We start from the raw sequence: 13,089 nt of genomic DNA, 5'->3' as shown, positions 1-13,089 counted from the left end.
CTCTGTCCTCTTCTTTTACTGCTTTGATGATAGAACCGTCGGAATACATGGTATCCTTCTCCATATCTCAAATATTCTGTTTCGTTCATCTGTAACTAGGACTGATACAGTTAGGGATAGTTCGGGATAGTCGTGAACCACCATGTAAGTACTGGGAATTGAACTCTGGTCTTCTGGAAGAGCATCGTATGGTCCTAACCACTGAGAAATCTTTCCAGCCCCTCCTTTCACATTTCTGTCATGGATAAAATTATAAGACTTTGGCTAGTTCTTTCTTAACTTCTACTGATGATTTCCTTTCTTGACCTCTGAGTCCCATGTTCTCATTTTGTGTATATGTGCAGATATTTTTCTTGTCTCTGTGGAAGCTATTTTATCTGAAAGTATAGTAGAGAATCAACTAAATATTCCCATTCCCCCCCCCCCAAATAAATGGATACCCTCTTCTGTCAGGCCACTAGACTTGAAGCTGAGTGAACATATCCTGAGGTGGTGTTGGGCTTCAGGTTCAATACAATGTCAGTTACACCTAATTTATCATTAATGCCTTCAATTATTTGGAAGGTGAGATGGGGATGTTTTCTATAAAATGAAGATTATCTTAGCTCTATTGTGAGCTTTCTGCCCTGCCTGATGTCTTCCTCATCCTCCCTTCTTAGAGAAGTGTTTCTCTTCTCTCCTTTTCCCAACCCTTCCTATCAGTCTTCTTCTTTTTTTAGATTTTTTTTAATTAACTATTTGCTTTATGTACATTTCAAATGGTATCGCCTTTCTTTGTTATCCCTGAAAACACCCTATCCCCTCCCCCTCCCCCTGCTTGCCAACACCTCCCCCACTTTCCTGACCTGGAATTCCCCTACACTGGGACATCCAAACTTCACAGGACCAATGGCCTCTCCTCTTACTGATATCTGAAAAGGCCATCCTCTGCTACATATGTAGCTGGAGCCATGGGTCCCTCTGTGTGTACTCTTTGCCTACCAGTCTTCTTAAATGGAGGCTTTCAGTGGGAATTGCCCCCTCAGCTCTGCTGCCTCTGTAGAGACATTAACTCAAAGTCAGTGCATCCCACAATTTCCCTCAGGTCTTCACTGCCCTTTGTCTTTGTGGCCCTACTCTGGTAGCTAGTGAAAACCTGTCAAAGGGAGCTGTTGAGGTAGCAGGGCTTTGCTCTCTGCTTACAGCTTGTGTAACTTACTTTTCAGGCGCTGGGATAAAAATGCCAAAAGCAACTTGGGATTGTGGGTGATGCTTATTTTAGCTTGCAGTACACGAGGAATGTGGTCTGTTCCGGTGGGAAAGGCATGGTAGCAGGATCACAAAGCTGGTCTAGTGGTTGGAAAGTACAGAGTTCACTTTGATCTCTTCACACACAGGAAGCTGAGGGCAGGGGCAGCGAGGCAGGTACATACTCCTTCCAGTAAGGCCGCTGCTTTCAAGTTATACTACAGAGCCGTAGTAGCAAAAACAGCATGGTAATGGCATGAAAACAGACACAGTAAACAGAATTAGAATTGGGGACACAGACATAAATCCCCATACCAACGAAAACATATCTGTTTTTGTTTTTGTTTTGGAAAAAGATGCCTCAAAAAATACACGCTGGAGAAAAATACACTTTAAAAAATAGGGCTGGGAAAACTAGTTCTGGCAGGTGAAAGTGTGAAACTCCGTTCTTCTCTCTTGCCCTGCACACAAATCCATTGCAAATGGATCAAAGATCTCAGTGTTTGACATGGAACACCCAGAAGAAGGAATTGGCTGATAAAGACATTCTAAGTAAAGCCCTGGGTGCCCAGGAAATAGGACTCACAATCCCCAAGTAGAGCGTCATGGATTTGAAAGGCCCCATGGACTGGGAGTAATCTACGAATCAAGACCATAGATCACAGACCAGAAAAAAATAATCTGTGATTGGTGTCTAGAATAAAAAAGAATAAAACAAAACAGAACAAAGAACCTAAACAACAAGAACACAAACAAACAAAATAGCACAGTCACTAGGTATGCTGTGGAACTGAATAGCAAGTTCTCAGAAGAAATCCAAATGGCTAAGATATATTTTTAGAAGTGTTCCAGCTATCAGAGAAATGCAAATGAAAAACTACTTTGAGATTTCGTTTTACCTCTTGGAATGGCTAAGATTAAGAAAACAAGGCCAGGCGGTGGTGGCGCACACCTTTAATCCCAGCACTTGGGAGGCAGAGGCAGGCGGATTTCTGAGTTCGAGGCCAGCTTGGTCTACAAAGTGAGTTCCAGGATAGCCAGGGATACACAGAGAAACCCTGTCTCAGAAAAACACACACACAAAAAAAAAAAAACCCAAAAAAACAACAACAGAAAGAAAGAAAGAAAGAAAGAAAGAAAGAAAGAAAGAAAAAGAAAGAAAGAAAAAGAGAAAGAAAACAAATGAGAGTACCAGAAGTGAGGTGCTTCCTTTCAGATTTTTGGTCAAGGGTATCCTAGCAACACTACAGAGAGACTGTTGTCATTGTTCTTGCTTACACAGAACTTTGATGATAAGACCCTATTGCTGAAGACCCCACACAGTTTGATTGATTACAAGACATGGAGTACAAAGTTGGTACTTACAAGAAAGGAGTCTTGTCCCGCTGGCTAGCTCTCATAGTACCAAAGGGTGCTATGTAGGTTGCTGGAGGAGGGTGGGATCAGCCACCCTCTTACTCAGCCATGAACCTTCAAAAAAAGATACAGCTATGGGTGTAGTAGTGGCACAGATGTTACAGGGGTAACCAAGAACTTTCTAATTGGATTTAAGGTTTGTTACTCAGAAGGAAACACATGCCTGGTTGTGTAAATCAGGCATTAAAAAAAAAACATGGTGGAGGAAGCTCATAAGTCCCAGGAATAAACTTACTAGTATTATTTTCCTAAATAGACATAGTATCAAACTGCCTTCTGAATTATTATCTCTATACCCATAGATGATTGAAACTCTCAGACCTTATTTTAAAAAGTTTCTTTGTATAAGGGATGGCAAGTAATACAGAAACTCACAAACAGAGATGTGGCTATGGAGTGCTCAGCTGAGAATAGGTCTTATATATCACATTGTTCTCTGCAAGGCTCAGGGACCATCTCAGAAGAAAGGGTAGAAGAACAGAAACTGGCAAAGGTAGGGGAAGACCAGTGCCATCTGGAGATGACAGGACAAATGCACACATGAACTCGTAGCAACTGTGCTTGTCTGCACAAGATCAAGCCACTCAACATTCTAGGACTAAGTGGGAAAGGCCTCATGAGCCTCTACCCCCATCTGAAGAGCTACTGATGATAGTTGGTGACTTCATGGGGAGAAACATGCTTTTTAAGGGTGTGGCTCCTGATAGATTAACCATGCTTCAGTGGACAGTCCCTTACCCATGAATGTATATATAGCACAAATTATTGGACTCAGTGGGAGGGAGAAAGAGGAGGAGGAGGAAGGAGAAGAAGAAGAAGAAGAAGAAGAAGAAGAAGAAGAAGAAGAAGAAGAAGAAGAAGAAGAAGAAGAAGAAGAGGAGGAGGAGGAGGAGGAGGAGGAGGAGGAGGAGGAGGAGGAGGAGGAGGAGGAGGAGGAGGAGGAGGAGGAGGAGGAGGAGGAGGAGGAGGAAAAAGAAAAGGAAGAGGAGGAAAAGAAACAGGAGGCAGAGGAAGAAAAAGGAGAACAAGAAGATATGAAGTTAGGAGGGGACAAAAGATGGTTCTGAGAAGAGTTAAGGGGAGAATTTGGGTGAATCTGATAAAAATACATTGTATGTATGTTGTGCTGGCTAGTTTTATGTCAACTGGACACAAGCCAGAGTCATTTGAGAGGAAGGAGACTCAACTGAGATAATGCCTCCATAAGACTGACCTGTAGGCAAGCCTGTAGAGAAACTGTTCTAGTCCTGTGGCTCATGACCTCTTAAGGGGTGCTGTGTCAAACAATTGTTTAAGAGGGTCACATATCAGTTCTCCTGAATATCAGATATTTACATTATGATTCTTAACAGTAACAAAATTGCAGTTATAAAGTAGCAATGACAATAATTTTATGGTTGGGGGATCACCAGAACACGGAGAACTGTGTCGAAGGGTCGAGGCATTAGAAAGGTTGAGAATTACTGCTGTTGGACACTACGTTTCTTGATTAGTGATTGATGAAGGAGGGTCAAACCCAATTATGTGTGGGGCCATCGCTGGGCTGGTGGTCCTGGGATCTGTAAGGAAGCAGACTGAACACGGCAAGCATCAGGCCTCCATGGCCTCTGCATCAGCTCCTTCTCCCAGGTTTCTGGCCCGTTTATGTTCCTGTCTTGACTTCCTTCAACAATGAACAGTGATGTCGGAGCATGAACCAAATAAACCCTTTCCTCCCCAAGTTCATTCTGTCATGGTGTTTGTTTCATCACGGCAAAAGTAACCCTAAGACATACATATAAATTTCTCAAAGAATTGATAAAAATTATTATTGTATTTAAAACAGCAAAGCCCACCCTAGTGACATATTTCCTTTAGCAAGGTTTCCTGTAGTGCCTCCAGCTGGGTACCAAATGTTCATATACGTGAACCCGTGGGGGCCATTTCTCATGCAAAGCACCACACACAGCTGCATGTCAGGTGAGCCCACACACCATTTAAACGTGCTCAGATGGGGCTGGTCACATGTAGGGGGTGCCTTCTCTCCAACCTGAGTCACACAGTGGGCCGAATGCAGGTCTCTCGACAGAAGAACTGACGCTTTCTGTAGGTCAGTTTACTGTCTTTCGCTGAGCATGTGTTTCTCTTGGGATTTGTTTGTTTGTTTTTGGTTTTTTTGAGACAGGGTTTCTCTGTACAGCCCTGGCTGTCCTGGAACTCACCCTGTAGACCAGGCTGGCCTGGAACTCAGAAATCTGCCTGCCTCTGCCTCCCAAGTGCTGGGACTAAAGGTGTGTTCCACCACCGCCCAGCAGGATTATTTTTTAAAAAGCTATAGATACATAGATTATCTGATTTGTTCTATGTGCTAAGAAGTAAATCACTCTCTCTTTTGCCTTTCCATATACAAAATAGAAGAGAAGCTAGTCTGTCTGATCTCTGTCCTCCAAAACAGAGTTAGGAATGGCAAAGAGCATGAGAAAACATAGTAAATATGTGGACATATAAAATCAGGCATGTATATATGACATGAGAACAGATGCGGAGCCGCCTAGGGGAACACAGAGAATTCATAAGAGGAGGGGGAGGAGAACAGGAAGTATGGGGAGAATGGGTTCAACACTCAGTGTATGTGTGTGTAAAAGTGTCCTTATGAAAATACCAGGAATATATATGGCAAACTATTCTAAAGAATGCATAGTGGTGAATGTGCTAAACACTTATACCTAGTATTGTAATGCAATGTTGTACTTGAAAGATGAAAACAGTAATATTTCATACATAACCTACAATCTACACTCCTAGGCCAAACCAGAAATTCCTCAATATTTTTTTCCTTTGCTCTTTCCTCCCTGCTCTCTTTCTTCTTCTGAGGCAAGGCCTGACTCTGTAGCCCAAACTACCCTCACATCTGTGGCAATCCTCCTGCCTCATCCTTTCAGGTACTAGGATTACAGATAGGAGACACCACACCCTGCTAGGCATGCTTCTTTAAGAAAGGAATTGACAGTTGAAACAGGGATTTTAAACTATTCACAGTCAGTGCCCTGAACTGTGTGTGTAGCCTAACTTCAAGCTTTGATATATAGTATAGTCAGTTAGAGAGAGATGGGTGTGGGAAGTGCATAAAGTCAAGAACAAGCTACAATTCAAATGCATGAACTAGAGCCCAGGCGTACAAACTACAGTCTGTGTTGTCTTCCCAGCCTGGATGCCCCAAAGAAACTGAACCCTTCCATCCATTCCATTATAGAAGTAAACACACACACACACACAGTGAGGGAGAGGCAGGGAGCAAAACACAATCCTGCTACAGAGGCTTCAGTGCCTGGTACCAATGAGGAGAGTGAGACAGCTACCTCATTGTTACCTTCCAGACCACACAAGACTCACAACTCACCCTCACTGCAAAGCTTTGGGGGGAAAGAATTCTGGGAATGTAGTTCACCTCAGCCAGGTTGTCAAATTTCACAGGCGTTTCACACATTAGTCAGCATTCCATCAGCCTACTCTCTGGCAGTTCTAGTCTTAGAAATTTTTGCAACTTCTGTCGTATCTTTTCCAGCTACTCCTCACAGTCCTCCATCTGCTTCCCCATGGCTTCCTAGCCTCACTTAGTTCCTTACGAGGCCTCCATATTACCAACCTCAACAAAAAAAGTTCAAGACAAATTTTGACAGACTGCTTTTATGGGTACAGTGCAAATGACCTGTCTCCCAATCTATCTCCTCTACTCAGGTTCCTTGTGTTCTCTGCAAGCATCTTCTAGAAGCAGTATCTTTCCGACCTAGATGATTGCTATAGCCATTCTTTGAATGAACTTCTATAGAATTCAGTCCATGGAACTAGAGGAACCACACTTGCACGTTTCAGGGTCTAATGCCTGAGAAGCTGGAGTTCCAAGGCCTGAGAGTAAAGGATGTCCGAGCTCAAGAAGAAATTTAATACTGGCTCCTTCTCCTCTGCTGGTCTACGCAGCCCCTCATAGAGCTGTGAGGTGACCTCATTGGTGGGGGCTAGTTTATCTTTCCTCAGACTACTAATGATTTGTTGAAATTACTTTGCAAGTATATAGAGAAACACTGTTTTACCAGCCTTCTGAGCACAGCCTGGGTTATGCTGGTTGACATGAAGAATCAGTCATTACAAGCCTCTTCATCATTCCCCATTTCTACCTTTAAGTCTTGTCTTCTGTTACTCAAGAAGTCTCCACATAGACATGGAACTGTTTTCTATCAAGTAATACCTGAAAATCACCTCTTTCCCAAATGCATTTACCATTACTATAAATAGAAGTCATCCAAAAGACAAGGTATTAGAATGCTGGAGTGACTTCATTATGCAAGACCTGCTCAGCCACCCACTAATTATAACCTGGGAGACCGGAGAAGACACTCCCTTCATCAATGCTTTGAGATGTGTGTTATCTAAATTAACATCTTTTCTATAGTAGCCTTTAATGCTGCCACTAAAGTAGGATTCTTCTATTCAATGGAAGGTGGGAGAGTGGAGTGACAGTGCTCATTCGTCTTAATCCCCAGAGACAAAGGATTGCCATAGCAGACAACAAAGTGATCGTCACAATGGTGTAAAGCTTTGTTAGTTTAGTAGATTCTGATATACTTTCACGAGACTGAATTAAATAGACAGTCTACAAATTCTGATATGGTTTGTGTACACACATGTTTAACACACACACACATACACACACACACACACACACACACACACATATGTGCACAGCCCATGTAAGCCCAAAGTAGAAAAGGCTGACCTAAATCTCCAATAGACAGCTGTGAACCCTCACCTTATGAAGGGGATGGCAGAAGAACATTGTTATGTTATCATGGATGGAAATGAGGCAAGCTTCTTCCTTCCCATTTCCACAGGGACTCTGGGTCATGTCCCAAAGTGACTGTGCATAGTGGAGATGGAACGTGGAGATGCTGCAGACTATTTCAATGGGGACATTAATTTTGTCCCCAAATGCTGTGGTTGCAGTGAGTACAAGGCCCTCGGCTTGAGTTCAGCTCACAGTGACCTGCTCGATATCTGAGTCTATGATATGATTATTTTCCCCAGCTCTGAAATGTAGAGTTGGGATATTCATTTTCAGCAGATGGGATCCCCCCAACTGATTTTCTAAATGACAAAGTGAAAGCCAGAAAGAAGTTTCTAGAATTGTCTTTACTTGTGCAAATGATAAACCAAAAGAGATGCAGAATTCTTGGGGGATTTAAGAGACTAGTGTCATCACAGACATCCTAAGGATGGGTGTGAAAGAACACACAAGAAGCAGCTGCAAATAGCTCCAGGGGCTTTCCACCTCAACCATTTCCTCATATGTTCTTGGACATAGTCAACATTTCCTTTCTGAGCAGTGCGTAGTTACATGCCTATAATTCAAACACCAAGGAGTGTTCCTGGGCTACACAGAAAGACTGTGTCTCAAGAAACTAACAAAGAGAAGTAAATCAGGAGATAGATACACATGTGAAGGTGAAGAATCAGTTACGGCATCCAGCAACTCCTAGTGCCTAAAGAAGGATTCACAGCATTTAGTGGGCTTCCAATCTTGAGTGCGAACTAACATCAGAGAAAGTTCTGTAGTGCACCCCAAAACAGATTAGTTCTCTAGTCTCTCTAGATGACATTTCATTTATTGATTGATTGATTGATTGATTGATTGATTGGTGTTTTGATCAGGGTCTCTGTGTAGCCCTGACTGTCCTGGAACTCACTGTGTTGACCAAGCTGGCTTTGCACTTGCAGAGATCCTCCTGCCTCTGCCTCCAAGGTGATTAAAGGTGTGTGCCACCATACCTGGCTTCTCCTGTTAAAAAATAGTTTCTAAGTTGTTAGACTAGAGAAAGACTAAAAGGCAGGTATGGTGGTGCATGCCTTTAATTCCAGAATTTAGGCCAGCATCTCTCTGAGTTTGGGGCCAGCTTGGTCTACAGAGTGAGTTTCAGAACAGTCAGGGCTATACCAGAAACTCTAGTCTCAAAAGTCAAACAAAACCAAACAAACTACAAAGAAAGGCTGAATGATTCACTCAGACTACCTAGTTACTATGCAAGCTGCCCATTGAACGGTTGATGTTTGATCCTCCAAGCCAGATGGTAGGGTTTCATGGTTGTATTCCATTGTGAACTGGAGTTGTGGACTCCAGAACGGGTTTAAGCAGGCCCCAAAGGCACGAATGTGAGCAACTGGATCAGAGTCCTGTGAAAGTCTCACACAATCTGGGCTCAGCTCCTGTTGCCAGGCATGACCTTGAACTCCTGATATTTCCTTGCCTCCTCGTGCCAAGGGCTGAGATGACAAGGTGTCCGCTCTGACATTTGGCTCATGTGGGTCTGGTTCCTAAGAAGCTACCTTCTTTTTCTCAGCCTTTATCATTAATTTCATGAGAATTTCTTTATGCCTGCTTCACTAGGAAGGAAGAGGTTGGGAACTGACTACAGCTGGTTTTCAGTACATGCCAACACCACACAAAAGCACTGCCAGGAGCGTTGTGACAGTGCTTCTGGGGAATTCTGCCAGTGACCAACCTGGATATAAATTTGCGTCTAATGTCTATAATGACCTGAAAACAAAAACAAAAACAAAAAACTTTCTATATAGAAAATGTATTATGAGCCATTTAGTATTCCTGGATGTATTGCCTCTGACCAGAACATTGAATTTATGCCAGATAAAGAATAGCAATGAACCAGTCACCTCGGAATTGACTCAGTTGTCATGTTCCGTCCCTCTGAGGTTGTCCTGAAGGAGTAGTTTGGTCGGTTATGTGATCAGCTGGATGGTGACACTTTCAGGGACAGAGACTGTCTTCCAGGTCATGAACTCTGCTCTGAGCAAACATCTGTCTACGATGCTTTCCCACCTTGGGTTAAAGAATGAGAGGAAGGAAGTAGGGTCAGTTCTTCTTATTACTAACAGTCACTTAGCAAAACTTAGGCTGCCAGTCCTCCTGATCTGTGCTTTGTTGATTTAAAGATCTTACTTCCGGCAGAAGAATTATCTTTATATGGCAAGACAACCATGGTGCCATTAATGTGTCTCATGTCCCTGAATCTCCTGGAGGTGGGGAAGGGGGAAAAAACCTCAAAAACCAAACGAGTGGTTTACAGCACTGGTTAGTGTGACTGATTTTAATCCTTAGGGAGAAATTAGCTTTCTCCTATGCTGTGGGAGTAGAAGGGGTGTTTCTGGCCATGAGTAGAGTTTCTGGAGCTACCTCTTCACTTGACCATGAGAAAGAAAAAAGAAAAGTTGGAAGCTTCAGGACTATGGCTTACCGTACAAGATAAATGTGAGGTTCTGGGTTCAATCCCCAGTACTGGAAAGAAAAAGACAAAAGGAGTTGAGCTAAATGTGTCTGTTTACACCTCCTGAATTAACAGGAACCAGGAGGATCACAGATTTGAGGATAGCCTAGGCTTCATAGCAAGTTCAAAGCCAGCCTAAGCTAAACATTTAGGCCTGTCTCAAACAAACAAACCCAAGAGGTGAGGATGTATTGCTTAGCATGTACAAGGTGCTCGATATGATCCCCAGCAAAACACACACACACACACACACACACACACACACACACCAGGAAACTATAATAAGCCAATGCCGTATGACTCCAGGGCCGGAGGTCCAGCAAGTGGACAGGTTTGAGTCTACCTTCAGGAAAGTTGAGGTTTTTGTTGCCTGAGATCAGAGAACACTGGGTGAACAGTGGGAAAGGGAATCAGAATCATCATGCCCATGGAGCCTGAGCAGAAACCAAGATGGCGGCAGTTATGCATACTGTTTTTATTCGCTAGGACCATGTTCCAGTACACATGCGCATATGAGCATTGCTTTTTTTTTTCTTCTCAATCTTTCGATTTTTGGGGTCTTAACTTTGTACATTAGCATTTAAGTCACACATTATCAAAGGGAAAGAGAGAATCAGGTAAAAAACAAAAAGATCAACCAAATGTGAATCTCACTTGCTCATCCTTTCGGGAGGGAAGTACATTGTCTTTTAAGCTCTGTGAGGTCTAGTTGCAGCTTGTGGAATGGAAGCTCCGTTATCATTGCTGTTATCCTTGTCTGAGAGCGGTTAAAAGAGCATATGGATTGTTGGCAAATTAAGGAAGAAGTCCACGCCAACGTTCTGCTGCCATGAGGAATGTTCTTTCCCTCGTGGGTCTGAGGTTTAGTTGTCTGAAGGAAGAGCATATGTGGAGTTTCCAAGGCAGCAGTGACGCACTGGGTTTCAGATGTCTGTCATGTCAGGCATTGTGATGGATGATCACAGAAGCCCCTGTTCAATTTGTGGGTGTCCTCAATTTCATGTTCTGGATAGTCCTGGGTTTGTATTTTGATGCTAATTCCACTCCTCAGTGGGGCTACAGATGAGGAGTTGCCTTGTGAACCTTCTCCCCACCTTAACTTTTCAAATAAAGGCTTGAGCCAATGATTGGGCAGGAGGAAGGGGGAGGAGAGTCTTGGGGAGGAGCTACTGGAGATCAACAGAGAGGGCAGAGAGAGAAGCTTGTGGCCTGGAGAAACTGCAAGTTATATGGGATAATATAGATGGAAATAGAGTAGTGTAGTGGGAGATCTGCCCAATCTAGGCTTGTAGCTTGTTTTGTTAACTGATTGAGTTGAGCTTTCTTTTACCGGAGAATTGGGTTGGAAACAAAGTAGCAACAAAGTAGCATCTTTATTCAGCATATAGAGACAACAGTATCCCATGAGCCTTTCCCACCACTCCCTCTTGGTGGTCTTACATGAGCAACTGGTTACCAGTGCACAGCCTGGTTGTTTTACAGTTCTCAACTTGCCCACCTGAGACGGCTTCATGGTATTTCTTCACAGCAATTACAACATTGACTGAGACAGGCAGCTATTCTTTTTCCATGATGACCAACTGTCTTTCCCCACCGAATTTCTCCACCATGTCTAAGTTCATGGATTTAAATACAGTTCTGCAGTTGCCATCTTTGGCAGTCTCTCAGATCTTAATATACAATAGCTTTGCTTTCATTTATTATATAATATTTTAAAATTTCCATTATTACTTCTTCTTTTGCTCATTAATTATTTAAAGTATGGTTTTCTTTTTCCAAGAATGCAATATTACTTATATTTTAATAGCCTCACATTTAATTGCACTGTGCTTCAGGAACTAGTAGCTATATTCCGAAATTTTCTGGAATATTTTATGTTTGTGTGCAAAGATCAATAACCTTTTTGTAAATAGTCAGAAAGCAAATATGATAAACTTTGTGACCCACATCCTCTCTATACAGTATCAATTTTTACTTTATATAACTTGGTCCTACACATTAATTATGTTTAAGACTTCTATTATCTTCTTGGTGACTTAAATTTCTATTTAAATAATTATGAATGTCCCTGTTGTTGTTTGGTCTCTAACTTGTGGGCCTCCTAAGAGGTGATTGAACCATTGAGAGGTTGAATCCATGAGTCCATTTAGGATCAACCAGTGCTAAGTTCATTCCTGAATGGACTGTGATGAGGTGGGCGGTTCTGGAGAATGTCGTCACTTGGAGAAGGAGCAATGTCTTTATAGGTACTTGGGGACCTTGATACATTCTGTCTCCCTCTGCTGCCCGACCTCTGCTTTGCCCTCATGTTCTAGTCCTACATGTTCTATTCTCCACGGTATGACTGCAATGGAGCTAGCCAACCATAGACTGAAGCCTTTGGAAGTAGGAGCCAAGACAGATCTTTTCTTATCTCATGTATTTGGTCACAGCAGTGAAATACGAAAGAGACATTCCCTCTTGATGCTTACCAATATGGTTCTTTTAACAACAATAAAAACATAGACAAATCAACTTTCTTCTTGGTTTATTTGCCTTGTCTTTCACATCCTTTTTTAGTCATTTTATGTTTCAAGTCTATGTGTTCTAACATTTTAGGTGGGTCTCTTCTGAGCATACCTTGCTGCCACTTGTGTTTTGATGTGTGTGTGTGTGTGTGTGTGTGTATAACTGTACATTTATCTGGACTTACCTAGTCACTTTTTAATTTTGATTTGTCCTATATTTTCCTGGTTTTCTTTTTTTGCTTTTCCGACAGATGGTAATGATCAGCAAATATTCCCAGTCCTGTCCTTCTAGAACACTTTCCATGGAGCAACATGGGTAATCTTGAGCAACAGCTAGGAGAGTCATTTGTCACCTCTGGTCCAATGCTGGGAAGGGTGTGACTGAGTCCTTATGTAACAGCGTACCACATGCCAGATGGGAAAGCTTACCTCCTTCCAGTCCTTTTTGGGTTTGCCCTTGTTCCTTTTTAAAGTTTTATTATACATCTGCATTTGTGTGTGATACGAACAGGTACATTGCATGTGTGGAGGCCAGAGAACTACTTGTAGGCATTGGTTCTCTCCCTTGGCGGATGGACAGTCACACTCAGGTGGGTCTGAAGGCGTAGCAGCAGGCGCCTTTACCC

Source organism: Apodemus sylvaticus, chromosome 2, assembly GCF_947179515.1.
Source record: "Apodemus sylvaticus chromosome 2, mApoSyl1.1, whole genome shotgun sequence".
In the NCBI taxonomy this organism is placed as follows: Eukaryota; Metazoa; Chordata; class Mammalia; order Rodentia; family Muridae; genus Apodemus; species Apodemus sylvaticus.
This window is presented reverse-complemented; position numbering follows the sequence as displayed.